This window comes from Rhinatrema bivittatum, chromosome 2 (genome assembly GCF_901001135.1).
Source record: "Rhinatrema bivittatum chromosome 2, aRhiBiv1.1, whole genome shotgun sequence".
NCBI lineage: Eukaryota > Metazoa > Chordata > Amphibia > Gymnophiona > Rhinatrematidae > Rhinatrema > Rhinatrema bivittatum.
The window spans coordinates 17,109,652-17,136,597 of record NC_042616.1 but is presented as its reverse complement, the minus strand read 5'-3'; the positions used below and the strand labels follow the sequence as shown (position 1 = coordinate 17,136,597).

The 26,946-nt window shown below is 48.2% G+C and overlaps 1 long non-coding RNA gene across 3 annotated transcripts; it reads right to left on the bottom strand.

Moving 5' to 3' along the window:
* Positions 1–51: 51 nt before the first annotated feature.
* Positions 52–26,946, bottom strand: LOC115083600. Of its 3 annotated transcripts, XR_003854367.1 has the most exons (9): positions 26,073–26,946; positions 21,769–22,631; positions 16,702–17,623; positions 14,575–14,764; positions 14,152–14,249; positions 13,760–13,882; positions 12,365–12,595; positions 11,315–11,980; positions 52–329 (listed from the first exon to the last, which is right to left on the bottom strand). It is a non-coding gene; the product is annotated as an uncharacterized LOC115083600 (long non-coding RNA). The 3 variants fall into 3 exon arrangements; XR_003854366.1 differs by having other exon boundaries at positions 21,769–26,946; XR_003854368.1 differs by having other exon boundaries at positions 16,798–17,623; positions 21,769–26,946.

Here is a 26,946-nt window from a genome sequence, read left to right as displayed (position 1 = left end):
TTATGATAATGGTGAATTATTAATGTAATAATCTTCCATAATCATGAGGAAGTTGTGTGACTTCTTAAATGCTGAATTCATATCTTTAAAACTCCCCATACATTCCCTGGTCCCTTAGAACGTCTCTGTTTCTGTTTTACACACCTGCTTAGCACACAAATACTTGAAAGTTTATGACCAAGATCAGGTGCATTCCCTAAATTGATTTGTTTCATGTGTGTGCGTGTTTATGTACTCTTCATGCATATAATATGTTCTAACTTTTAAAATTGTATCAATATTTTTAACAGGGATTTATGGTGTGATAAGGTGAGATGACAGTATTCATTCTGTAAACAATAAGGAAAAAAAAGACCTGATTAATGGTAAATAATGTCAGATTAAAGATGGGACATTAAAGAGGATGGGACATTAAAGAGGATCACATTTTTTAGTTTGTTTGGAGTTTTTCAACTGAGCCATTTCCTCCTGTTCCTATGGGTTTCTGGCTCAGTTGGTAACCTCCTGGATTTTCTCTCCCTATTATATATCTGTCTCTCAGCTCACTGAGCCCAGTCATTGCAGTAATAATCCTCAGCCAGGTCCCATGCACCAAAGCTCCCTTCGGAACCCTGCTGCTAACTTACATCCAGCCACTAGGTGTCACTATTATGCAATGACTGGCTCTTCCCTTCTACCCCCCTCCCCAGGGGCTGTAAACATAAACCCTGCCTCTGTAGTATCACCAGCCCTGATCAGCCCAGGGAACAGAGACCTGGCCCAGAAATCAAACCCAGATCTCCTGTATAACAATACACACCATTCTCACAGGACAAGCAGGATGGTTGTCCTCACAAATGGGTGACATCGAGGATGGAGCCCAACCACGGAAAACTTCTGTCAAAGTTTCAGGAACTTTGACTGGCCCCTACTGGGCATGCCCAGCACAGCACTAACCCTGCAGCCAGCAGGGGTCTCCCCTCAGTCTTCTTTTTTCCGCGCAGCAGTAGCCACGCGGTAGAAGAGCTCTTAACCACGTTCCTGACAGGAATTAGAATTCTTTATTTTGAAGAAAAATTTGCCCCTCAGGGGTCTCCCTCGATAAATTTTTCGGTCCGCGGAACTTCGGTAAGTTTTTGCCGTCATCTGGTAGACTACCGTCGAGTTTGGCCCTTGAGGCCCGTTGGCAGTCGACAGTCCCGCGGCTAAATTATTTGGCCTAGCGCCATGGTGTCAGGGTTTCGTCGGTGTCCGGACTGTACCCGAACTATGTCACTCACAGACCCTCATAGAGTCTGTGTTTTGTGTTTAGGGAGTGAGCATGATGTTCTGACTTGCACCAAATGTGCCTTAATGACACCAAAGGGTCGCAAAGCCAGAATGGAGAAGATGGGGCTTCTCTTTCAAGCTCGTACCCCAACGCCATCGATTGCATCGACGTCATCGGAACCGGCACCGTCGAGGTCTCATCATCATCGACAGCCCTTCGGTGACCGTCCGCCATCGATGACTTCACGGCCACCGACTCCTGTTCCTTCCCCTGATGATCGAGGGGATCGGAAAGAGAAACATCGCCATCGACGTCATAAGTCTCGGCCTGTTGAGGAATCAACCTCCGTACCGACTGAGCCTCCGCCAAAAACGTCTCGATCAGAAGTGGCACCGTCCACTCCTGTTTCGCAGGCACCGAGGCAACCCTCACCCCCTCGGGGTTTGGGAGCCGCGACTCCACCGGTGACGGTGGTCCCTCCGGCTCAGCCTCAGCCTCCCTCTCCCGTCGAGCCGGGTCTCGTTACCCCTGGTCTCCGGGCAGAACTGGACCGGCTGGTCCAGGAGGCCATCGACAAGGTGATGCTACGGTTCCAGACTCCTCCGGCACCGACTCCGGCACCGAGAGTGGAACCGGTCACCGAGCCGATTGCAGCTGCACTGGCACCGCTGCTAAACCGGATGGAAGCGCTCATGACAGCCCTTCCACCGGCGATACCTGTGCCACAGACACCGGCAAGACCGCTGTCACCGACAGGTTTCTCATCAGGTGGAGAAACACCGTATCGAATTCCCCCTTCGGGAATTGTTCCATCGATGCCAGGTCGTCCCTCGCCACCGATTTCTTCTTCGGGGGCGATACGCACCTCTGCTCCACCGAAGTTTCCGATGCCGACACAGATTCCATCGAGATCGACACCGGTTCCCTCGATGCCCACACCGGCACCGATATCGGCATCGATTCCATCGAGGATTTTCTCGATGCCCCCGGTGATTCCACCCGTTTTTTCGGAGCCTCAACCGGGGCCTTCAGGTATTCAGCCCCCTCGAGGTCCTGCAGATCATCATCCAGATCCCTATGACACTTGGGGTGATGATACCTCTACTGACACCGATGATTTACCTTCACCACCCTCTCCTGCGGAAAGTAGAAAGCGTTCTCCCCCTGAGGACCTCTCTTTCATAAATTTTGTGAAGGAAATGTCAGAGTTGGTCCCCTTCCAACTTCAATCTGAACAAGATGACAGGCACCAGATGATGGAGTTGCTCCAATTCCTGGATGCCCCTAAAGTCATCACCTCTATTCCCATTCATCAGGTTTTTCTAGACCTTCTTAAAAAGAATTGGGAATCTCCTGGGTCTGTTTCCCCGGTCAACAAAAAAGCTGACTCTACATATCTTGTACAATCAGCACCTGGTTTTCAAAAACCTCAATTAGACCATCATTCTGTAGTCGTAGAATCAGCTCAAAAGAAAGCTAAACGACTAAAGCCACACTCCTCCATACCTCCTACTAAGGAAAACAAATTCCTAGATAGTATAGGTAGGAAGGTATATCAAGGAGCTATGCTGATTTCCAGAATAGCTTCTTATCAGCTCTATATGACTCAATATAATAGGGTCATCCTGAAACAGATGCAGGAATACTCAGATGCCTTGCCTGAACAATTCCAGCCACAGCTCCAATCCCTCCTGAATAAAGGCTTTGAAGCTGGGAAGCATGAAGTAAGAACAGCTTATGACATCTTTGATGCTTCCACTAGAATTTCTGCCACGGCCATCTCCGCCAGACGTTGGGCTTGGCTTAAATCATCTGACCTTCGTCCAGAAGTTCAGGACAGGCTCTCTGATTTACCCTGCCTAGGGGATAATTTGTTTGGTGAGCAAATTCAGCAAATTGTTGCTGAATTAAAGGATCATCATGAGACACTTAAACAGCTCTCATCCATTCCTCCTGACTTGCCTTCTAAACAGCCGTTTAGGAAGGACTCCAAAAAGTCTTTCTTTCGGCCACGAAAGTATTATCCCCCATCAACCAAGCCTAGGCCTGCACGGTCTTACCATAAGACTCAGCCTCGCCAGACTCGTAAACAAAAGCCTGCAGCAGCTCCACCACCTGGCCCTGCGGCGGGTTTTTGACTTTCACTTAGAGAGCAGTTGCCAAACCCCTCTTCCAGCTATACCAGTAGGGGGACGGCTGTGCCATTTTCTAGAAAGGTGGCATCAAATCACCACAGATCAATGGGTGATAACAATCATTGTACAGGGTTACCACCTCAACTTCCTAACCCTACCATCCGACTCCCCACCCCTACAGGCGTGGAGACTCACCGATCACTCTGCTCTTTTAGAGCAGGAAGTTTCTCTTCTCCTACAATCAAACGCTATAGAACCCGTTCCTCCCTTACAACAAGGACTGGGGTTCTACTCCAGGTACTTCCTGATCCCAAAAAAGTCAGAGGGACTTCGTCCAATCCTAGACCTACGGGCTCTCAACAAGTACCTTTACAAGGAGAAATTCAAGATGGTAACCCTGGGCTTGCTGCTCCCTCTGCTGCAAAGAGGAGATTGGCTATGCTCTCTAGACCTGAAAGACGCATATACCCACATTGCGATCACACAATCTCATCGCAAATACCTGCGTTTTCTAGTAGGCCGAAACCACTACCAATACCGAGTACTACCTTTCGGCCTGGCATCCGCACCACGAGTCTTTACCAAATGCCTCGTGGTGGTGGCAGCATTCCTCAGGAAGGAAGGTGTCCACTTCTACCCCTACCTGGACGATTGGTTAATCAGGGCCCCAACCCAGCAAATGGCTCGGTCCTCCCTGACCCTAACAATTCAAACCTTGCTTTCTCTAGGGTTTCTTGTCAATTACGAGAAATCCTACTTAGTCCCATCTCAGACCTTATCCTTCATTGGGGCAGACTTGGACACCTTACAAACAAAAGCCTTCCTTCCTCATCAACGGGCCAAAACCCTGGTGTCCTTAGCTCGCCAGCTGCAGTCTCAACAAACAGCCACAGCTCGCCAACTCCTCATTCTTCTGGGACACATGGCCTCCTCAGTTCAAGTAACTCCCATGGCCCGTCTGGCCATGAGAGTCACACAATGGACTCTAAGACTACAATGGACTCAAGCTCTTCAGCCTCTGTCCTCCATTGTTGCAATCACCGACTCACTCCGTCTGTCTCTTGCCTGGTGGACAAATCAATTCAACCTCCTACAGGGATTGTCCTTTCTTCCACCAGATCCCCAGGTAATCCTCACCACCGACGCTTCCAACATCGGGTGGGGAGCCCATTTACACAATCTACAAACTCAAGGATACTAGTCACTAGAGGAAGCCAAACACCAGATAAATTTCCTGGAGCTGCGAGCAATCCGCTATGCTCTCAGGACCTTTCAAGATTGCCTATCGAACCACGCAATCTTAATTCACACAGACAACCAGGTGGCCATGTGGTACATAAACAAGCAGGGAGGCACAGGCTCCTTCCTTCTGTGTCAGGAAGCTGCGCAGATTTGGGCGGAAGCCCTCTCCCGATCCATGTACCTCAGAGCCACCTACCTCCCGGGAGTAGACAATGTATTGGCAGATCAGCTGAGCCGGGTCTTCCAACCACACGAGTGGTCCCTCAATCCTTTGGTAACGACCTCTCTATTTCACAAGTGGGGTTATCCCCACATAGACCTCTTTGCGTCCCCTCAGAACCACAAAGTGGACAATTACTGCTCTCTCATTCGGAGGCAGCACTCTCGGCCGAGGGATGCATTCTCCCTCCAGTGGACAACCGGTCTGCTTTATGCATTCCCTCCACTTCCTCTTCTGTCGAAGACTCTCGTGAAGCTGCGTCAGGACAGGGGAACTATGATCCTGATAGCACCGCACTGGCCACGCCAAGTGTGGTTTCCAATTCTCCAGGATCTCTCCATCCGCAGCCACATTCCTCTGGGACAGGACCCGCATCTGCTCACTCAAAACGACGGATGCCTCCTCCATCCCAACCTCCAAGCCTTGTCCCTGACGGCATGGATATTGAAAGGTTAGTCCTTCAGCCATTCAACCTTTCAGATTCAGTTTCTCGTGTCCTGATAGCTTCACGAAAGCCTTCCACAAGACAATCTTACTCATATAAATGGAAAAGGTACACATCATGGTGCACTTCTCAGTCCCTTGATCCCCTTTCCTGTCCAATCTCTAAATTCTTGGACTATTTATGGCATCTATCAGAATCAGGTCTAAAGACCTCTTCCATTAGAATGCATGTCAGTGCGGTAGCCGCCTTCCATAAAGGTATCGGGGGTGTCCCTATCTCAGTACAACCCCTAGTAACACGCTTTCTTAAAGGCTTGCTCCATTTGAAGCCACCTTTACGTCCTCCGGCCCCATCTTGGGACCTTAATCTGGTTCTTGGTCGCCTTATGAAACCACCTTTCGAACCTCTGCACTCCTGTGACCTAAAGTATCTCACATGGAAAGTGTTATTCCTTTTGGCTATCACTTCTGCTCGCAGGGTTAGTGAATTACAGGCCCTAGTTACCTATCCGCCTTACACTAAACTCCTGCAGGACCGGGCGGTACTCCACACTCACCCTAAATTTTTACCTAAGGTAGTTTCGGAGTTTCACATTAATCAATCCATTATACTACCTATCTTCTTTCCCAGGCCCCACTCCAACTCTGGGGAACAGACTCTGCATACCCTAGACCAGCGGTTCTCAACCGGTGCGTCGCGACACACTAGTGTGTCGCCAAGCACCGGCAGGTGTGTCGCGTGGCTCCCGGTCCCTCCCGTTGCTCGTTCTTCCCTGCTGCCGTTGCCGCCGGGCTATCAGCACGTTCAAGCCCAGCGGGAACGGCAGAGGTGCAAAAAAAAAAAAAAAAGCTGTGGCATCCGCGGCTGGCCTTTTCTTCTTCCCGCGCCTGCATTCCCCCCCCCCCCCCGGACCCGGAACAGGAAGTGGTGCGCGGGAAGAAGAAAGGCCGTGCCGCAAGAGAACCCACGCCTCGCGCGCCATCACGGCACACATGGGGAAGCGCTGCTGCGGCCGTATGGCCAACCGGTCTTCCTGTTCGGGGGGGGGGGAAGCGGAAGCGCCGCGTGCAGCTTCCGCTTCCTCCCCCCAATGCAGGAAGATCAGCTGCCTCTCCTGCTGCCACCCGTTCTCCTGCTATCTTCGGGCGTCGGGCCGTATGGTCCGCCGATCTTCCTGCTTGGGGGGGGGGGAGGAAGCGGACGTTGTGCGCTGCGCTTCCGCTACCCCCCCCCCCTGACAGGAAGTTCGGACGCCCGAAGATAGCAGGAGTCCGGTGGCAGCAGGAGAGGCAGCTGATCTTCCTGCTTTGGGGGAGAAAGCGGAAGGGAAAGGAGAGAGCAGCATGAGCCTCCTGCGATCGATGGAATTCTTCCTTCTTGGCCTGCGGGGGCTGGAGGAGCAGCTACCGTTTGTGCTGGGGGGGGGGGGGGAGAGGAAGTGAGTGACAGAAAGAGAGAGAAGCAGCCAGCCAGCCTGTGTGTAAGTGAGAGAATGTGTGTGATTGAGAGCCTGTGTGTAAGTGAGAGAATGTATTTGATCGAGAGTATGTGTGTGATTGAGAGAAACTGGTCAGAGAGCTGATGTATGTGTATATGTGAGAGACAATGAAAGTGACTGCTCAAGGAGATGACTGATGTGTATGTGAGAGTGTGAGACAGTCAGGGATGTGTGTGTGTGTGAGAGAGAGAGAGAAAAAGCATGGAAGTGAGAAATCTGGGTATGTGAGAAAGCATGGGAGTAAGAAGCCTGGTGTTGTGGGGGTGTATGTGAAAGAAAGCATGGGAGTGAGAAGCCTGATTATGTGAGTGAGAGCATGGGAGTGGGAAGCCTGTGTGTGTGCATGTATATGAGAGAGACTGGTTGGTAAGGTGACGGTGTGACTGGTGTGTATGTGAATGTGAGAGAGAGAATGTGATTCAGGGAATGAGAAGCCTGTGCACGTGGAGAGCGAGCATGGAAATGAGAGAGAGACTGGGTGTGTGTGTGTGTAACAGAGAAAGTGATTATGGGAATGAGAAGCCTGTGCATGTGAAGAGAGTGAGCATGGGAGTGAGAACCTGGGTGTGTGTGAGACACAGCATGGGAGGGAGAAACCTGTATATCTGAAAGAGAACATGAGAGTGGGAAGCCTATGTGTCAGGCTTCTCACTCCCATGCTTTCTTTCACATACACCCCCACAACACCAGGCTTCTTACTCCCATGCTTTCTCACATACCCAGATTTCTCACTTCCATGCTTTTTCTCTCTCTCTCTCACACACACACACATCCCTGACTGTCTCACACTCTCACATACACATCAGTCATCTCCTTGAGCAGTCACTTTCATTTTCTCTCACATATACACATACATCAGCTCTCTGACCAGTTTCTCTCAATCACACACATACTCTCGATCAAATACATTCTCTCACTTACACACAGGCTCTCAATCACACACATTCTCTCACTTACACACAGGCTGGCTGGCTGGCTGCTTCTCTCTCTTTCTGTCACTCACTTCCTCTCCCCCCCCCCCGCACAAACGGTAGCTGCTCCTCCAGCCCCCGCAGACCAAGAAGGAAGAATTCCATCGATCGCAGGAGGCTCATGCTGCTCTCTCCTTTCCCTTCCGCTTTCTCCCCCAAAGCAGGAAGATCAGCTGCCTCTCCTGCTGCCACCGGACTCCTGCTATCTTCGGGTGTCCGAACTTCCTGTCGGGGGGGGGGGGGGGGTAGCGGAAGCGCAGCGCACAACGTCCGCTTCCTCCCCCCCCCCCCAAGCAGGAAGATCGGCGGACCATACGGCCCGACGCCCGAAGATAGCATGAGAGAGATCAGGTGACTGGTGTGTGTTTGCGTGTATGTGAGAGAGAGAAAGAAAGTGATTATGGGAATAAGAAGCCTGTACATGTGAAGAGTGAGCATGGGAGTGAGAAAGCTGGGAGTGTGTGAGATACAGCATGGGAGTGAGAAGCCTGTATATCTGAAAGAGAACATGGGAGTGGGAAGCCTGTGTGTGTATGCATGAGAGAGATCAGGTGACTGGTGTGTGTGTGTGTATGTGGGAGAGAAAGAAAGTGATTATGGGAATGAGAAGCCTGTGCATGTGGAGAGAACAAGCATGGGAGTGAGAGACTGGTGAGTGTATGTGAGAAAGAGAAAGTGATTATGAGAGTGAGAAGCCCATATATGTAAGTGGAACACGGGAGTGGGAAGCCTGTGTGTGTGTGTCTGGCATGAGAGAAACTGTTCAGGAAGGTGACTGGTGTGTTTGTCAAAGACTGGGAGATGATTGGTGTGTGAGAGACAGGAACTGGTCATGGGGGCATGACTGGTATGGTGTGTGTGTGTGTGAGAGACATGGGCCCTAAGGAAGAGGACCATGAGTATAGAGCTTAGCCACTACTGCTGCTTCTGGTGTGTGCTACAGCCTGCATGGAAGAGGAGTAGGAAAGCTGCTGGAGGGGGTAAGTAAAGGTGGCTTTTTAAGTTTATTTTTCTTGATTGACTGCTATTTTAATTATTTAATATTATGTGATGTGTCTGCTTTTTTTGAAATATTTTATTGGTGTTTGGAGAATTTTTAATAGTTTTTATGAGTTTTTAATTGTTGGATGTTATTCTGTTCATAGTTGTTGTGAAACATTTATTCTGCTTATTAGTATAGTTTTACAATTATTTCTGTGTGGGGATCTATAGCTGCTTGCTAGTTCTGTTTTCCTAATAAGAGGTGTATTGGTTTTTAGGGCCTGATTTAATATTTGTAGTGTTGCCTTTTCATAGATAGGGTTGCTCCTGTTTGAGTGTATTCCATAATACAGGTGTAACTGTGTGTGGATTAGTTTATGTGCATTACTACAGATCCTGGGAGTATGTTAGGTCGGTTCTGTGTCTGTTACAGAGATATTTTACTAGCATGTAAGTGTTTTATCAGTCTTATTTGTTGCGTTTTCTCAAGAGGACATGCATTGGTGGTAAACTGCTGTCTTTTCATAAGTAGGGCTATTGAGCCTGAAAGTAGAGGAGTTTGAGTTGCTGTTACTGAGATGACACCAGAACCAGAATATCTTTTTTGTAGAGTGAGTTGAACGGGGAATGTCATAATTCTGCTTTACATCCATTATTGTGGATCAGGGGGGTTCCCGTGGATGCAAACTGTACATTTACATCTAGCCCTGTGACGATCATGGGTCAGTGTGTCACGCATGTGAGAACCATCTGTCAGGTGTGTCCCGACAGAAAAAAGGTTGAGAACCACTGCCCTAGACTGTAAACGAGCTCTAGCTTTTTATCTAGACCGTACAGTTTCTCACAGGAAGAGCATTCAATTATTCGTCTCTTTCCATCCTAACAAGTTAGGACAACCTGTGGGTAAGCAGGCTCTCTCCTCCTGGTTGGCGGACTGCATTTATTTTTGCTATCAGCAAGCTGGCATTCCTTTCCAAGACCGTGTCAAAGCACACTCTGTGAGGGCCATGGCAACTTCAGTGGCACACCTTCGATCGGTGCCGCTTCCTGACATCTGCAAAGCTGCAACCTGGAGTTCCCTCAATACCTTTGCAGCCCATTATTGTTTGGATAAAGCTGGAAGACAAGATTCCATCTTCGGCCAATCTGTCTTGCGTAACCTTTTTCCAACTTGATGTACCAACACCCTTCCACCTCCCGGTAGGGTGCGGATGCCCTTTACCAAATTCCACCCCAGTTGTTGTGCCTGTTGCACGCCATTGGGTACATTTGGTGCAAGTCAGGACATCCTCAGCTCGGTACTCACCCATTTGTGAGGACAACCATCCTGCTTGTCCTGTCAGAAAGCAAATGTTGCTTACCTGATGTAACAGGTGTTCTCACAGGACAGCAGGATGTTAGTCCTCACGAAACCCGCCTGCCACCCCGCGGTGTTGGGTTCGTTTCTTTTATTTTTCGGCACTGCCTGTAGCTTTGAAAACAAGACTGAGGGGAGACCCCTGCTGGCTGCAGGGTTAGTGCTGTGCTGGGCATGCCCAGTAGGGGCCAGTCAAAGTTCCTGAAACTTTGACAGAAGTTTTCCGTGGTTGGGCTCCATCCTCGATGTCACCCATTTGTGAGGACTAACATCCTGCTGTCCTGTGAGAACACCTGTTACATCAGGTAAGCAACATTTGCTTTACCACTCAACCACTAGGCAAGCCCAGAAAAGGCATTATTATGCTCCCACATAGAAAATGCAGCTGCACTAAGTGAGCATGCTGAATAGTCAAGCGTGCACATAGATTTGGGGGTTGATAAGGTCAGATTGTTTTTTAGAATACTGCAGCTCACAGAGCCAGTGTTTAAAAATCTAGGCAGGTTTTAAGTAACCCCGGGTGTACCTATGTACTTGGTTACCCTACTGAAAACTGACCTCTACACATCTCTGTACCCACTGATTGCTTTGGTTGCTTTTATTATTTCTTAATCACCTTTTTGGCAAATATTAGGATAAGGGCAATGGTTTCTCAGAGCAGAAACTGAAGGTCACTCCAATACTTTGACGTGTCCGACCCAATAGAAACCATGGCTTTCCCAATAGGTGAAAAGAGACTGAGGAACCCAACATAAGAAGAGAGGATCTCGTGTTTTCAGGTCTTATATCTACTAATTAACGATGGCAATAAACAACAGACCACTGGCAAAGCTTCTATTCACCCTAAAACTTTCCAACAGAACTTATTAGGTCAATGGAAATCAGCAATTTTTAACTAAGTCAGTTTTTATGGTAACAAAAGTACTGCCGGGGATGATTGTGAAGGTAACGGCCTAGCTCAGGACTACCCAAACCTGTTCTGGGGACCCCAAGATCAGCCGGCCTTTCAGGATATGCATAATGAATATGCATGGGAACGATTTGCGTGCACTGTAGATTTCCTGAAAACCTGACTGGCTGTGGGGGGGGTCCCCGGAACAGGTGGTGAAGCCCCGCTCTAGCTCTTGGTCCCACAGGAGGTGAAGGCGTGTCATGCACTGGTTGGGGGCATAGGCAATCAGTAAGTACGTGGCAAGTAATAGACAACGAACTGTACCTGAGGCTGCAGCCAGAAGGAGTGGGAAGTCAGTCTGAGGGTACAGCAGGGCAGGCGGGTGAGCAGGGATGAACTGGAGACGACCCGAGCAGGCAACTGAGCAGGGAGAAGTAATAGGAACTGGAGACTGTCCAAGCTGATAGGTGAGTAGGAACAAGTCACTAAAGACTGTCAGCAAATAAGAGTCATCACAAAGTCTGCGGTAGTAGCAGGGAGCCAGTGCTGTGAGATGGTTTTGAATATTGTAGCCAGTCAGGACTGGCCCCTGCTGGATCAATGAGCTGACACGGCTGGGCAGACCCAGAAGGAAAGGTGAACTTGCTGGGAGAAGCCGGGTCACACTTGAAGCTAAGGCTCGGTGTTGAGTCTTCCTGCTGATCCAGAGGTTGCTAATCTAAGATAGACTGGGCTTAACAGTACCCCCTTCTCCCCCTGAAAGGCAGTTCCTGGGTCCGCTGACGCTGCCTTCTGGGAGTGCACGTGACGGAAGTTTCTGACAAGTTTGGAGGCGCATACATTTTGGGCTGGTTCAGCAATTCCTTCGTATCATATCCCTCCCAGTCCTGGAAGCTGGTCTTGCATTCTCTTGGAGCATAAAATTTCTTTTACCAGAGATTCCTTCTGTTCATCTTATCTTCAATGATAGCTGAGGGGGCATCAGGTAACCTGGGAATGGATTCATGTAATAAGAGTTTACAAATGCTACATGAAGGACTAGGTCCAGCTCACATGAGGAGACAGAAAGTTTCAACAAGACACTATGCTTTGTCTCTAGGGTTTCCATTGATTTTCTGCATGTCCAACAGTACAGAGTACTATAACACATAAAAAGTTTCTAATCCCATTCAAGTCAATTTAAAGTTCCCCCAGTGCTCTTCAGAACCAGATTTCCTCATAATGGATACTATTCAGGGGCAACAAGAAATAATTCAATTTGCCCTGATCTATGCTCCACATTAACTTATCATCAGGAATAAACAACGGGAACATGGAAATAGTCAGTCCCAAGAGTGAAAGGGTCAGAGCTGCTGGGAGTGGATGTAGCAGTACCTTCAGAATCTCAGTTATTACTTTTCCAGTTGTTGGTTCTTCTAGGGATGTAGCTCCTGGACCTACTGGAGGCGGAGGTGACGGTGCAGCTGTCAGAGCTGGCAGGAAGAGTAATCTTGTGACAGCTTCCGGCGACATCTGAGGATTCGGCGCCGTCAGCGGCAGATAAACAGCCTGAGGATGTGTGGGCAGCACCAGGCTCCCCTAAGTTTATATTCTGCCATTTTCATTCTAGAAGAAAGGATTGATGTTTTAATTGTTAGCAGAGACTCAGTATATCAGTAAAAACATAGTTTACTTTATTGAATATTTCTTGTTTGCTCTTGTGAGCTTAGGAAAGACCACATTTTCAAGGGAATTTGCCCGAGGAGCTCAGCAGTAACCCGGGCGAATCCCCTCGGCTGAAGATTGCTCTCCCCTGTGTGGCTAGAAGTAATGTGCACTGTTTCACGGCTCTGCGAGGCTTTCACTACAGGAAGCAAGGGGCTGGGCTGGTGGAAGCTTAAATTTTGAAATCCCTGGTGCATAGTTTACCCTGCGCACTTTGCATCAGCTCTAAACCTGGTGCAAAGTCCGCCCCATCCAGTGATCCCAAATGATCCGCAGAGCCTTCCTTCGACAATGATCTTGCAGATCTACCCGGGGGCCGCCCAGTGCCCACAGAGGGTTTCAAAATTGCCATCCGTCTTTCACTATTAATAACTGATACCAGACGTGCTAGCACAGCCTTCCCACCCCACCCCACCCCACCCCTCCATGCTGTCAGAAACTCTTGACCCTGAATAAAGGAGGGAGTTGGCAAACAAGAAGATGGGCACAAGGAGATCGATGCCTGAAAGTAACAAAAACAGTCTGGAGAGTTATTCGTGTATTCAGGTGTTCTATAACATCGTCTTTTTCATATCCACTTGGACCTCTCACCTATCCATTTAGCTCTCTGACATCTTCCTCCATTCCATCATCTCGGATAATGGATTATGCCAATTCGGCTTTCGGGATAACGACGACCATGTTACTCCAGGAGTTGTTACAAAGCCAGACAGTTCACAAAATGGCAATTTTCTCTCCAGACCCTCTCAGTTAGAGAATATATCACATCTATGTCCTGGAGTTTACTGGGGAATGGCCTAATTACTGCTCCCATGGTTTGAATAATGAAAAAGTCATCATCCATCTTCTACGCCTGACCATTGATGACTTTTGTTCCTCCTAATCTGTACACTGAGGCAATTCCTTGTGACACTGATGCCAAAGACTCCTCACAACAGCTACCTTTTATCAAGAGCATTGCAAACTTCCTTAATGATAATCCTACTCTGTCCAGACTGCCTATGTTTACTAAACCAGCACTGAAACGTAGTCGCCCGGTGATCCATCTACTTTTAAATCACTTACTATATTGACTGATTAATATCCAGGGACTGGGATCATCACCTGGTCCAGTATGCGCCCTGTCCGATGGGTTGGCACTGCCTTCAAGGGGCTTCATCCAAAAGCGGATAATAGAAATTCATATTCCTGCAAATAAATCACTCGGCTGACTGTCAATATGTAAATTTAAATCCCCAATTAACAAATATTTTACCAGAGTGAGATAACGTAGCCATAAAAAAAATACTCCAAAATGGAAAGAGCCTTCCTGGTAAAGCCAGGGGACAGTACAATAATAGAGCCAACGCCCAATCATTCCACCTTAAAACCAATCCTTCACTTCCCCACCCCGCCCCCAAGCTCTCATGAAATTTGCTTTAAAGAAAAGCAGGATTTGTAAAGACAAAATCACTCACATTCCTTTTCATGCAGGCCCACATTTTTGTAAAGACGGGTACCCAACAGGGCAGGTTAATTGTAATAAAGAAACCTCCGGATCATCAGGCCGGGGTCTCTGAAACAAAAAAGAATTCAGACTTATTTTCGTGCAAAAGTTCCACCACCAATCCGACTTTGTGTCTAATAGAACAAATAGGCTCTTGGGACAGGTTTGCTATTCACATCAATAACCTTGCTTTCTGAAAGGTTTCTCTCCAAACAACACACTGTCTAACATAGGGGGCAGAGACTGTGCATACTCTCCCTAAATTAACATAAAGCCCACTGCTAAGGTACTGAAGGTATCTGAGTGGAGGAGTAGCCTAGGGGGGGCTACAAACCAAGCGACCAGGGGTTGAGTCGCATTACCCTTCATTGCCTTAGGTATAGGCCTACAGTACCTGAATGTAATCCACTTTGAAGCAGTGCAGAATTGAGAAATGGGATTGCACGTGATTTTTTTCGAGTATCTGCTAGTAGATGACTCCTCCGGTGTGGGCAGGGTCCCTGGGGCTGATGTGAAGTGGCTATTGTGACTTCCGCGGGGTGCACGTTCTAACTGTACAGCAATTATAAGAGAGTGGGTGAAATCTGGAAAAAAAACCAAAAAAAAAAACATTTCTGGTGCAATTATTCTCTTTTGTGACGTAGCGCAGCCCAGCCGCAGGCAGGAGCTGACAAGCTACTATAAGAGCAACAAGAGTACCAGAGCCAGACAGCAGGGGGCGCAGGGGAAGAGAACTACAAATCCCAGCTTCCCTGAAACACCACCAGACAGGGGAGGGAAGCCTGAAGGCGAACAGGTGGCAGGCATAGACCTTAATGAGGCAGACGCAGAGGAGTCCATGGAGGTGGAGGAAGAGGGCGTGCCCCTGGGTGGAACGGGCCACAAAAACTCAGCTCTTCAGTGTCAGAGGAGGAAGAGATGGAGGTAGGTTCAGGGGGAGAGGAGTCCTCCAGTTCGTATATGGATACCGAGTAAGCTGTGAGGGGTAAGGTATGCTCATTAGCCTAAAGGGGAAGCCCGGGAGGAGGGCTCTAAAGGGGCCGGTGGGTTAGGTCTTGTAATAGAGCTAAGCATAAGAAGTAAGAGGGTTACTCTGTAACAGCACTGCTTGTAAGAGAACCGGATAGCTGGAGGTGATGGTGCATTTGTAATCTTTCCAGGTGGTAGGTTATAAACTGCTTTGAAGGAACGAGCACTCTCTCTCTGTGTTGTCTTTGGGGGGGATCGGGGGCTTGCTTACCCCCAACCCTGCTTGAAGGGAACTTAGGAGCCCAGTCAAACCAGGGCCAACGGAGGCCCAGACCCAGGGATTTACTCGAGCCGGTCGAACTCCAGGAACCTTGGCCGCTGGTGGCGGCACAGGACGGACGACGGAAGGGCAGCGCCCGAGGCCTCACGGACGGGTGAGTCATCACACTTTTATTGTAACAAAACCTCTCTAAATACAGAATTTCATCCTCAGGTTGTCTCCCTCTCCCCAAGTCCCTCTTTACCTATACCGGTCGTCTTTTTCAAACCTCTATCCCCATCCCTCGTCCACTCTCAAATACACCCCCCCCCCCACTCCCCGCACCGGGCTGTTCTCTCATTCACGCAGACGGGCTTAGTCGATCCCCCCTCCCCTCCGTGGGATCATTCTCTTCTAACCTTCCCTTTCCGATCCCCCCCCCCCTCTCACTTCCTGTCATGTGTTGGTGCCAACTGCACCTCCTGGCTCCCGTTCTACCTGCCACCACATCTATGCCTGCGAGTCGCAATCCAGTATCAATCTTGACTGGTGGGGGAGGGGGGGAGCGGGGGGAGGCTAGGGGAGGTGGGAGCAAGATGGCCGGAAGAGGAGGACCCCTCTTTCCGTAGCTTGTCAATACTCCAAACTGGCCCTGACCTATGTTCAGCCAGGTACCATTTCCAATATCAGCGTCAGCGATTATGGCGGGGACTGAGCATCCCTCTTACCCCATTTTGACCACAAGGATAGGATAAAATCCTGCCCCCTCCCCCCCTTCAGACCCATGGATGGTGGGGTAAGATGCAGGGAAAGAGGGGGGCTGGGGCAGCTAGGGGGAGGGGGGGTGGCTGGCAGCTGGCCCAGAGGGGCTTTTTTTTTTTACAATTTCCATGCCGTACCTTTTACTTGGCGGGAAGACGGGACCAGGGCTGGCAGCCTGGCTGTTGAAAACAAAATTAAAAAAAAAAAAAAAAAGCAACAACAACATTTTCTTTCATTTTTAGAATGAAAGGAAACAAATTAGGAAATTTTGTTGAGATTTCCAGTTTTGTTTCAAATGAAAACACATCCCTAATACACATTTTATGAGAAAGAGAGAGAGAAAGAAATAGAGAGAGATCAGTATTGCTTAATGAGTTGGAAACCCCCCCACCAAATAAACCTAAATACACCTTAAGCTTCTCCTACTGGCATTTCTTGTGACCTTGGGAAAATCACTTCCCCATCCATTGCCTCAGACACAAAACTTAGACTGCAGGCTCTTTGGAGGAGGAAAACATAGTAACTCTGTACCTGGAGTGTAACTTGTCTTGAGCGTGAGTCAGGAAAGGTGAAGTGAATTGAAACCCAAATCTTAGGGTACCACAGCCCTGCAGTACCGTCTCTCACCTGCGGGCAGATTTTGGGCTCTTCCTCAGGCTGTCCCAGTCTTGTCTTGTGCGGTTACTGCGGTCCGGGCAGTTAGGGTGGAGAGAGGAAGGCACTGAGACAACGAGGAGGAGACACCCCCCCCCCCCCCCCAATGACCGCACGCCCTGCCGGAAGAGAGATGAGGCTCAGGGGGGGGGGCAGACTAGGGGCGACCGTCGCAGAGTTGGTCCCGGCTAGGTCTTGCTTTGAACTCTGGGGACAGAGCTGGTCCCATCTGCTTCAGTTCCTGCTTCTGGGTGATCTCGCTCTAATACAGTACAGCTGGCCTTTGAGGTTGGGCGCTCAGCTTGCCCGCGCGCGTCGCTCGCCGTCCCTGTGATTTCAGATGGAGATTGCATGGGGATTCCTGAACATCGCACAGTTTTTATTGACCGCTCAGACGGGTCCCCTTTCTTGGCTGCTTTTGTGGATTGTCCGTACATCTGGATGATCACGGATACCTGGCAGCCGGGTACCAGGCCCAGCCAGCTAATTTGGATTGATTCATTCTGAATGTTTTGTCCTTTCAAGGGTCCCCAGGTGCTCTCCTTGCTCTCTGCATCTGCTCAGTGTCAAGTGCATCAAAGAAATGAATCGCCGTGGTGAGAGAAGGAGGCATTGTGTCCTGCAAGCTTCCGCAGTTGTCATGATGCCCCATTCTGACATCAGAGAATCACGCTCTGTGCTAACTTGCATGGGGTTTCATTATAGGCAGCAGTCCTAACGTTACACCAACATAATGTTTATCCAGTGGGGATTTTGTACGTAAGCTTTTCAGGTCATGGAATGCCTGCGTCTTCATATTCTGCCAACGTGGAAGGAACAATATGTCTTTTAACATAATCAGATACTGAACACCTTAATAACTTAATCATTACACTTACAAAGAACTTGTCATGCTTGCGCAGGTGAATGTGTTGGCGCATTTTCCGTTGCCCTATAATGCACTGGTTAAGTGCATTTTCAAATAATAAAAGCCACAGATTTGCAGAAATGTGATCTTAAAAAGATTAGAAAATGATTACGTGGAAGGCAGATGGTACCCTGTGATCAGTGCAGACTGGGGACCCCTTTCCTGCTACAGGGGCCACATGTCCTGTATTATACAGGACAGTCTGTTGTTGTTTTGTTTGTTGTTGTTTTTTTTTAATATAAATATTTGGCCCACCTTCCCAAGGTGTCCTGTTTTTAGTCCACCTTTCCAAAGGATGTTCAACACAGCTTACAACATTATTATAATGCAGGTACAATGGGTCCCTGCTCCAAAGAATTTGCAAGCTAAGTGACTACCTCAAGCAATAGGAGATAAAGTCACTTGCCCAAGGTCACTAGGAGTATCATTGGGGGACGTTGAATTTCAATCTTAAGAACATAAGAAATTGCCATGCTGAGTCAGACCAAGGGTCCATCAAGCCCAGCATCCTGTTTCCAACAGAAGCCAAACCAGGCCACAAGAACCTGGCGAGTACCCAAACACTAAGAGGTTCCCATGCTACTGATGCAATTAATAGCAGTGGCTATTCCCTAAGTAAACTTGATTAATAGCAGTTAATGGACTTCTCCTCCAAGAACTTATCCAAACCTTTTTTAAACCCAGCTACACTAACTGCACTAACCACTTCCTCTGGCAACAAATTCCAGAGCTTTATTGTGCATTGAGTGAAAAATAATTTTCTCCAATTAGTCTTAAATGTGCTACTTGCTAACTACATGGAGTGCCCCCTAGTCCTTCTATTATTCGAAAGTGTGAATAACCGATTCGCATCCACTCATTCAATATCTCTCATGATCTTGCTTTCCTTAGTTCTCAGCCCATTGTTTTAATCACTAGGCAACTCCTTGCAATGTCTCTTGTTGTTTCTATGTCTGTCCATGGACTGGAGTCCCTCTTCACGAACCAATTTGCCTGAAAGTGTAGGTGCATCTCTTTCTGACATGGAAGCACTTCTGCTAAATTTCAATCAGATTAGTGATTGGAAAAAAGAGTAAAAGAGCCTCCAAAACCTATGGTAAGACAATGGGGACCATCCAAGGATTAGGAAATGGGTCAGAGCAACACAGAAGCTCGGTAGGAGATTGCGACATGGGATTGCTGTGACGGGGGAAGCCCAGGTAGCAGAGTAGCTGGTGGAGCCCTTCCTTCAGATCACCAGAGGAGATGGGGGAGCAGGGTGGCCAACAGAGTTCATCCCTCCAGCTGCCAAAGTATGGCTCATGCTGCTCACACAGCCACAGGCATTTTCAGACCTCACAGGCCAGCACTTAATGGACATGCTCATCTTACAAATCCATAAGGGAAATAGGTTTGGTCATGATTGGAACAAGTGGCTTGCCAGTGTCCTACCACTAAACCACAGGGCGACTCTTTTGGAGGGGATTCAGGCAAAATATGGAAAGCTTGCCCCGAGCCTGGTGGCAGAACAAGTAATCTCACCTTTAATGAGCCCGATTGGTCCTCGGCACTAGAAAGGGGGTTGCTGAATATGACTGAGCTGGCAAGTCTCCTGCTTTTGCAGGCTGCTGTCTGCCACATTTTATTTGCTCAGGCATCCGGGACTGATCTCTGGAAGGGTGAACCTGAGTAATTGCCCTGAGCCCTAGGCATTAGAAGCCCCCATACCGGTGGAATAAAGCTCGCCCCCTTCTCTCTTCTCCTCCTCTACCAGTGGGCCTGGTTATAGCCACTATCTGGCAGACATTTCTGGGTCGGTGAAATGCCATCACCCTGTGTCTGAGAGGGAGCAAGATGACACATTTAAACCCTACCACCACAATCACACATTCTTAAACCTCTGGGCCCTGCACCCTTCTAGAGTTAGCCTTGTAGGCAGCTCAAATTCTCACCCATTCCCCAGTGAGTCCAAATATAACCAGACGTTGAGTGTCCACTTACTGCAACCGGCTCACTATGCCTGATGATTCTTCTCCGCAGCAGCACTTCCTAGTTAGAGGGAGAAAGGAAGACAGCACAGGGCCAGCATCTCTCACCTGAGAGCTGTGCTGGTTCCCTGCAGCCCTACCCTACCCTACCTCCTTTCCCATACTCTTGATTAGAAGCCATGAGGCGAGGAGGTGGGGCATAGGACAGATCACAGAACAGCTCCTTGGCTCCCATACCTCTGCATATCTTCAGTAGCAATGACCCTCTCAGTCCTGCCCCTGACTGTGTGCTTGGCTGGGAGGAAGTTGGAAAGCTGCTGAAGTCAAGTACCAAGTGGGGAAGAACAGGAGGCAGGATGGAAGATGGAGAGATAATAGAAGGACTAGGGGGCATTCCATGAAGTTAGCAAGTAGCACATTTAAGACTAATCGTAGAAAGTTCTTTTTCACTCAGCGCACAATTAAACTCTAGAATTTGTTGCCAGAGGATGTGGTTTGTGCAGTAGGTGTAGCTGGGTTCCAAAAAGGTTTGCATAAGTTCTTGGAGGAGAAGTCCATTAACGGCTATTAATCAAGTTGACTTAGGGAATAGCCACTGCTATTAATTGCATCAGTAGCATGGGATCTTCTTGGTGTTTGGGAACCATGCTGCTTTTTCAGTCATCGGCGTTGGACGGAAGGGGTCCGTAGACAACAGGAGAAGCCTCATTGGTGTGGCAGTGGGACAGCGCATGATTTCCTTAACCAGCTCACCCCGGCAGCGCTGCAGTGATCCCCTCACTCACCCTCCCTACTCCTGAAGAACAGGAGGATCGCGGCCTTGCAAAATGCCAACAGCCGAAGAGGAGGAAGCCGCCCATGCTGCAAGGCCACTGCCCATGGCGCAATATAAAGAGGCCTGGGGGACATCAGCATCTCCCCACCCATCTGCAGGGCAACAGCAAGAGGCCTAACCAGGCCTTCAACATCTTAGGCTGCTGAAACAGAGACCTAGAGTCTGTATATGTGTGAGAAACAATAAGTGTGAGAGAGGCTCTGTGTGTGTGTGTGTGTGTGTGTGTGTGTGTGTGAGATTGTCAGGGAGAGTGAGCCAATGAGTGTGAGAGAGGCTGTGTGTGTGTGTGTGTGTGTGTGTGAGTATGTGAGATTGTCAGGGAGAGTGAGCCAATGAGTGTGAGAGAGGCTGTGTGTGTGTGTGAGTATGTGAGATTGTCATGGAGAGTGAGCCAATGAGTGTGAGAGAGGCTGTGTGTGTGTGTGTGTGTGTGAGAGAGAGAGATTGTCAGGGAGAGTGAGCCAATGTGTGTGAGAGAGGGTGTGTGTGTGTGTGTGAGATTTTCAGGGAGAATGAGCCAATGAGTGTGAGAGAGGCTGTGTGTGTATGTTTGTGTGTGAGATTGTCAGGGAGAATGGGCCAATGAGTGTGAGAGAGGCTCTGTGTGTGTGTGTGAGATTGTCAGGGAGAGTGAGCCAATGAGTGTGAGAGAGGCTGTGTGTGTGTGTGTGTGAGATTGTCAGGGAGAGTGAGCCAATGAGTGTGAGAGAGGCTGTGTGTGTGTGTGTGTGTGTGTGAGATTGTCAGGGAGAGTGAGCCAATGAGTGTGAGAGAGGCTGTGTGTGTGTGTGTGTGAGATTGTCAGGGAGAGTGAGCCAATGAGTGTGAGAGAGGCTCTGTGTGTGTGTGTGTGTGTGTGTGTGTGAGATTGTCAGGGAGAGTGAGCCAATGAGTGTGAGAGAGGCTGTGTGTGTGTGTGTGTGAGATTGTCAGGGAGAGTGAGCCAATGAGTGTGAGAGAGGGTGTGTGTGTGTGAGTGTCAGGGAGAGGGAGCCAATGAGTGTGAGAGAGGCTGTGTGTGTGTGTGAGAGATTTTCAGGGAGAATGAGCCAATGAGTGTGAGAGAGGCTGTGTGTGTCTGTATGTTTGTGTGTGAGATTGTCAGGGAGAATGAGCCAGTGAGTATGAGAGAGGCTGTGTGTGTGTGTGTGAGATTGTCAGGGAGAATGGGCCAATGAGTGTGAGAGAGCCTGTATGTAAGGGAGGGTAAGAGAGCCAGCGAGGGTGGCGCATACCATGGCTCTATACAGAGGCAATGGGATACTTTCAATTTTTTTTCTTCATTCCTTTTTGGATCAGTCCTAACATTCTAGTTGTTCCTTTGACCACGGCTGCACACCGAGCTGAGGATTTCAGCGTATTGTCCACAAGGACTCCATGGTCCTTTCCTGGATGGTGACTCCCAATACAGAACCCGGCAATATACACCCGTGGTTGGGATTAATTTTTCCCTATGTTGCATCACGTTTCCATAGTAAATTTTATCTGTTGCCCAGTCTCCTAGTTTCAAAAGGTCTCTCTGCAGCATCTCGTACGCCATCGCTGTTTTTTCCGACTTTGAATAACTTTATGTCATCTGCAAATCTGATCAGGTCCCTTTTCGTTCCGTTGAACAGCTCATTTATAAATATGTTAAACAGCACAGGTCCTAATACTGATCCCCCTGGTACTCCGGTAATGACCTTTCTCCATTTGTAAAACTGATCATTCAGCTCTTCCCTCTGTTCCCTGTCATTTTATCAGTTACCAGTCCACGATAGGACATTGCCTCCTCTCCCATGCCTTTATCATTTGCTGTGTTATGGTAGATAGATTTGATTTTTGCAGCCTTTACTTCTACTGCGAATTTCCTTTTCACATTACAGATTGTTCCAGAGGTTCCTTCGCTCCCTTATTGTGGTTTTGCAGAGCAATTGTAGTGGATTCAAGACAACTTTTGCAGTCTGCCGTTTCTGTGGTCAGAAGGATTTGGAACGGTCCTTCCCGCTTTGGCTGTAACTTGGACTCTTTCCATGCTGTTATCTGCACCCAGACTCCAGGCCAGAACCGGTGCACCACAGAGTCCAGTGGAGAAGTCTGGGCCAATAGCCCCTTTTCCCTTAAATGAGATAAAGAAGAAGACAGTGCCAGTACACAATTCTTCTAAAAATAGGTCCTTTGTTTCGAACACTGGGATTTCTCCAGCCCCTCCCAAATAGGGTAATCCAAACATCATCTCATTGGGGGATATTCCCCTATCCTTCCTGGGGTGGGTCCTTACCCGTAGCAATGCCAGGAGTAAGCACTTAGTCCAGGACATTTTGGTTTCTAACATAATTTTTAGAAATTTGCTGTTTCAGAGTCTGAGTCATCCTTTCCATTTTTCCAGAAAATTGTGGATGAGTATGAAAGTACCAATTGAGCCTCAATCCCTCCATTACCCCCTGTAGGACTTTGGAGGTGAAGTGACTCCCCTTATCTGAGTCAGTGTGTTCAACCAGCCCATATCGTGGGATGATTTGTCCCAAGAGCACTTTAATAACCCCCTGTGCTGTAGCTGAGGCCTTAGAAAAAGCCTCAGCCCATCCAGTGAAATAATCTACAACTACCAGTAAGAATTTGAGTCGCTGGGACGGGGGCAGCTCAGTAAAATCTATTTGTATACTTTGAAAAGGCCTTAGGCCTGGATCCCTTTCCCCTGGGGCTGTTTTTCTCAAAATTCTCCTATTGATTTTCTGACATCTGGGACACCACTCACATATCTGTTTAGCCACTGTGCAAATACCTATGCAACCACATTTTCCAAGGACTGTATCGCAGTCAGCTTGAGCTCCCCCATGGCTTCCCTGATGCAAGACTGCCATAGTTTCCTTTACTAGTGGCTTGTTTAGCATCTGGCACCCGTCGGAGAGGAGCCAGGCCCCTGCTTCGTTCTGAACTGCCTCCGTTTCAGCTTTCAGCGAGCTCAGCTTTTTCTTTTGAGTTAACTCTGGCATAGCCCTGATTTAGCAGCCTTAACTGCTAACTGATTCCCCTGGCTTCCGGGGTGGTAGTTTTCTGATGACCAGGTACATGAAACCGCTGCTACCTCCCTTGGTAACATCAGAAAACGCCGGACCGGACCATGGCTCGGGAATACCAGCATTAATAGTTCCAAGGACAAGCATGCATAGCAGTGCTGTCTACTAGTTTTTAACTTTTGTGGCTCTGGTCTGTGTAAAAATAAATACCCTGTTGTGCTGGTAATTTATGATTGAACAGTAATTTTTCAACACACTCCTAGGCTAACCTATCATTCTAATGTGCCTGCATAAAGCTACTCCCTTGTCTCTCTTGTAATGCCTCTAGGGGGCACTCCCACAAGCCGTGGCGTGGCAACTGCCCTCCATTCCAATTAAACAACTCATCCACTCTCCTCTCTCATGCACCTCCATGTCACAACTCACTCCGTCTGAAATACTTACTCTTCCCTTCCAATAACTTACTGGTAGCCCCTCTGTTCAAAATGGATGCATTTTAACTTTCACAGAAATAAAGCAAACTTCCTACTCAAGGCTCTCTTTTTTTTTTTTTTTTTGTCTGCAGAGAGGAGTGAATTCCTGAGGGTGGGGCTACAGTAAAACAAACTTGTAAAACAAATTTTCTTACCGGCAGAAGTAACAACATAGTTTACTTTACACTGCAATCGGTTTATTTATTGACAAAACACTTTCCTGATTAATATGCAAATGGATGGCCTCGAGCTAGGGCTAGCAGCAGCTCCTAGAAAAAAACATCTCCTCTTTTTCTGGTCCCACCTTTAAATTTACCAAGGGCTCTCGGCAGGACTTTAGCGCTAGTAGCCCCTGTCTCTCCTATTTCCACGATCTCAGCCGGGGAGAAAATGTTCTCTTCTTTGTATATCCGGGGCACTCCCCTTTAAAGTGCCCTACTTGTCCGCACCTCAAAACAACCTGAGGGTTCCATCCTCCTCTGAACCCAGGGCCTGTACTGAAGCCCCTGCCTCTAATTTCAAAAGCTTTTGCTACTTTTCTGATTCCTCGGCACTGCTTCCATAACCCCCTTACAATGAGAATCCGTAAGTCACTCATAGGGGTTCTGTCTGCTGCCTCATTATTATCCCACCAGGGGTCTGTGTTAGGATACTTTTGTTCTGCGGGGTCTCTTCACCCCCCGGGTGGGTGTTCTCTTTCCCATATCCTCATCCCTGCTGCTCTGATCATAGCTCACTCTTCTCCCGTAAATAAAATGCTCAGTGCTGACATCAGTCCTGCCCATGTATATATATTAGGACCTAAAAACTGATCTACTTGATCCGCTAATCCACTAGGATCATCTAACAAAGATTTCCTTTTTAAAGTTTCTCACTTCCCCACCAGTGAGAGGATTACTCACATATCCGATATTACTAGGTTACTAGGAGCCAAGAGAAACAGATAAGTATGAGAAAAAAAGAAGTGTGAGGCTTGCTGGGCAGACTGGATGGGCCGATTGGTCTTCTTCTGCCGTCATTTCTATGTTTCTATGTTTACCTCCCTCAGGGGATACAGGGGTCTGAGTTCTCTGGTCGTTCTGATCTGTTATCTTTTCTCCTAGCCCCAGATTCCGGAGCATCTGGGAACGGATACTGCTCTATATCCTTTATTAACTGCTTTAATTCTTTATCTAGCCCCGAGACACCGTGCCAGTGCCTTTGTTCTTCTTGCCTTTCCTGTTCTCTTTGTGCCCTGGCTGCAGCTTCTTCTACTGCACCCCAATCTACTCTGGTATCACCATCAGTCTCCCCACGAACCCCCTTAAGTATTGGGTGTTTGTCTGATTACCCGACATCTTCACTTTCATACGCCAGGGGAAGGGAAGGGGCACTAGTGAGTGCAAGCACCGGGTCTAACTGAGGCAAGTGATCCAGGGGGGTCCCATTTCTTTCCCTCTATTTCTCAGGAGGGTCATTTTCAGGAACTATCTTAGGCTCTGATTTTTTTTAATGGGCATCATGATTTCCCTGCTGCCTGTCCAGCAGGCGGTATATTCTGCCTCTTCCTGAGAAAACAGTGTTTTCCTATTTATATACATTTATTTATTTAAGACATTTCTATTCCGTTTTATCAGCGATATTACTGTTCAAAGCGGTTTACAATACTAACATAAAATATATATATTTAATGTCTGACATAACCAATTCTCATCTGCCCCATATGTTGGCCATAACAGTGCCGGCTGTTTTAGACTCTGTCTGGGCCATTGAAAGCAACAATATTTTATCATTTTCTTTTCATTTTTATTTCTTGTACAAGACCTGTCCTCCCAGGACCTTTAACATCCTCCCCATGGGACTATCTGGAGAAATGTCTGAGGGGTCTTCCCAAATCTATCCCCCTTTCTTCTTATCTCTGGCCATTTTATTTCCCATTGTGAACTCTCTGAAGCCCTCTAATCTCCACTCCCTTTGTAGCCATCTCTGGCTTTCCTCCCCGTGACCACGACACGTCTCAAATCCCTTCACCATTCAAGGTTCACAGTCCCAACCAACAAGGTAATACTTAATAGTCATTTTTCTTACCTTGCTTCGTGCACGAAGTTGCCCGGTTGAAGCTAGCTGTGCCTGCTTGTTGTCCTTTAAAATTGTTTCACCAAGTTCACTGCGAAGGGACCATTTGCCAGTCCAGACACCGACCCCGGTGCCGACTCGAGGACTGTTGAAAATGCAACAGGGCGCGTCTTCCTTCCCTTGGCACCCGACCTTCGGTACCTGGATGGCTCAAATCCCGGATGAGCCCCCAAGCTGTTAGAAACGGTACTGCAAAATTATATAGTGAACACAAAAGTATGGTGAAACAATAACTATTTATTGTACGAACTTGCAAGAACGGGCGTCATACAGAAGTAGGCACAAAATTACATTAATCAGGCCACAAGTTATACACCCCTGTTATCTCCTCTCTGCGGTTAGCGTTTCTATGTCATTTTCCTTTCTTACTTCTGTCTTGCCCCCTATGGCAAGCTCGTCCTAGTTTGCTATTGGTTAAAAAGCTTGTGTAAGGGGGGGGGGGGGGTGTGGATAGGAGTCTTTGCCTTTCTAATTTTTCTGTGTTCAGCAAGAACACAGGAAAATTTTTTAACTTGGTGGTTTGACTTTTAATCAACCCTGTTTACAGCCTAAGGGGGGGGGGGGGGGGGTTAACAGAGTGGGCTGCTTTCAGCGTTCTGCCCTTTATTTTTTAATATTCAGCAAGAACAAGGAAGGATTTCTTAATTTAGTAACTAACGGCTCCTGCAGAAAAAGGATAGTACTACAAGTGCTGTGCAAAGGTTCAAAGGAGTTTTTGTTCTGGTCCTAGGTCCCTTGGACTTTGTAGAGGCCTGTTTATTTCACAGGCTTCTACGGTGACCTTAATAACATGGTGGGGTTTGTTCCCGTATTGTATTTCAAGCGG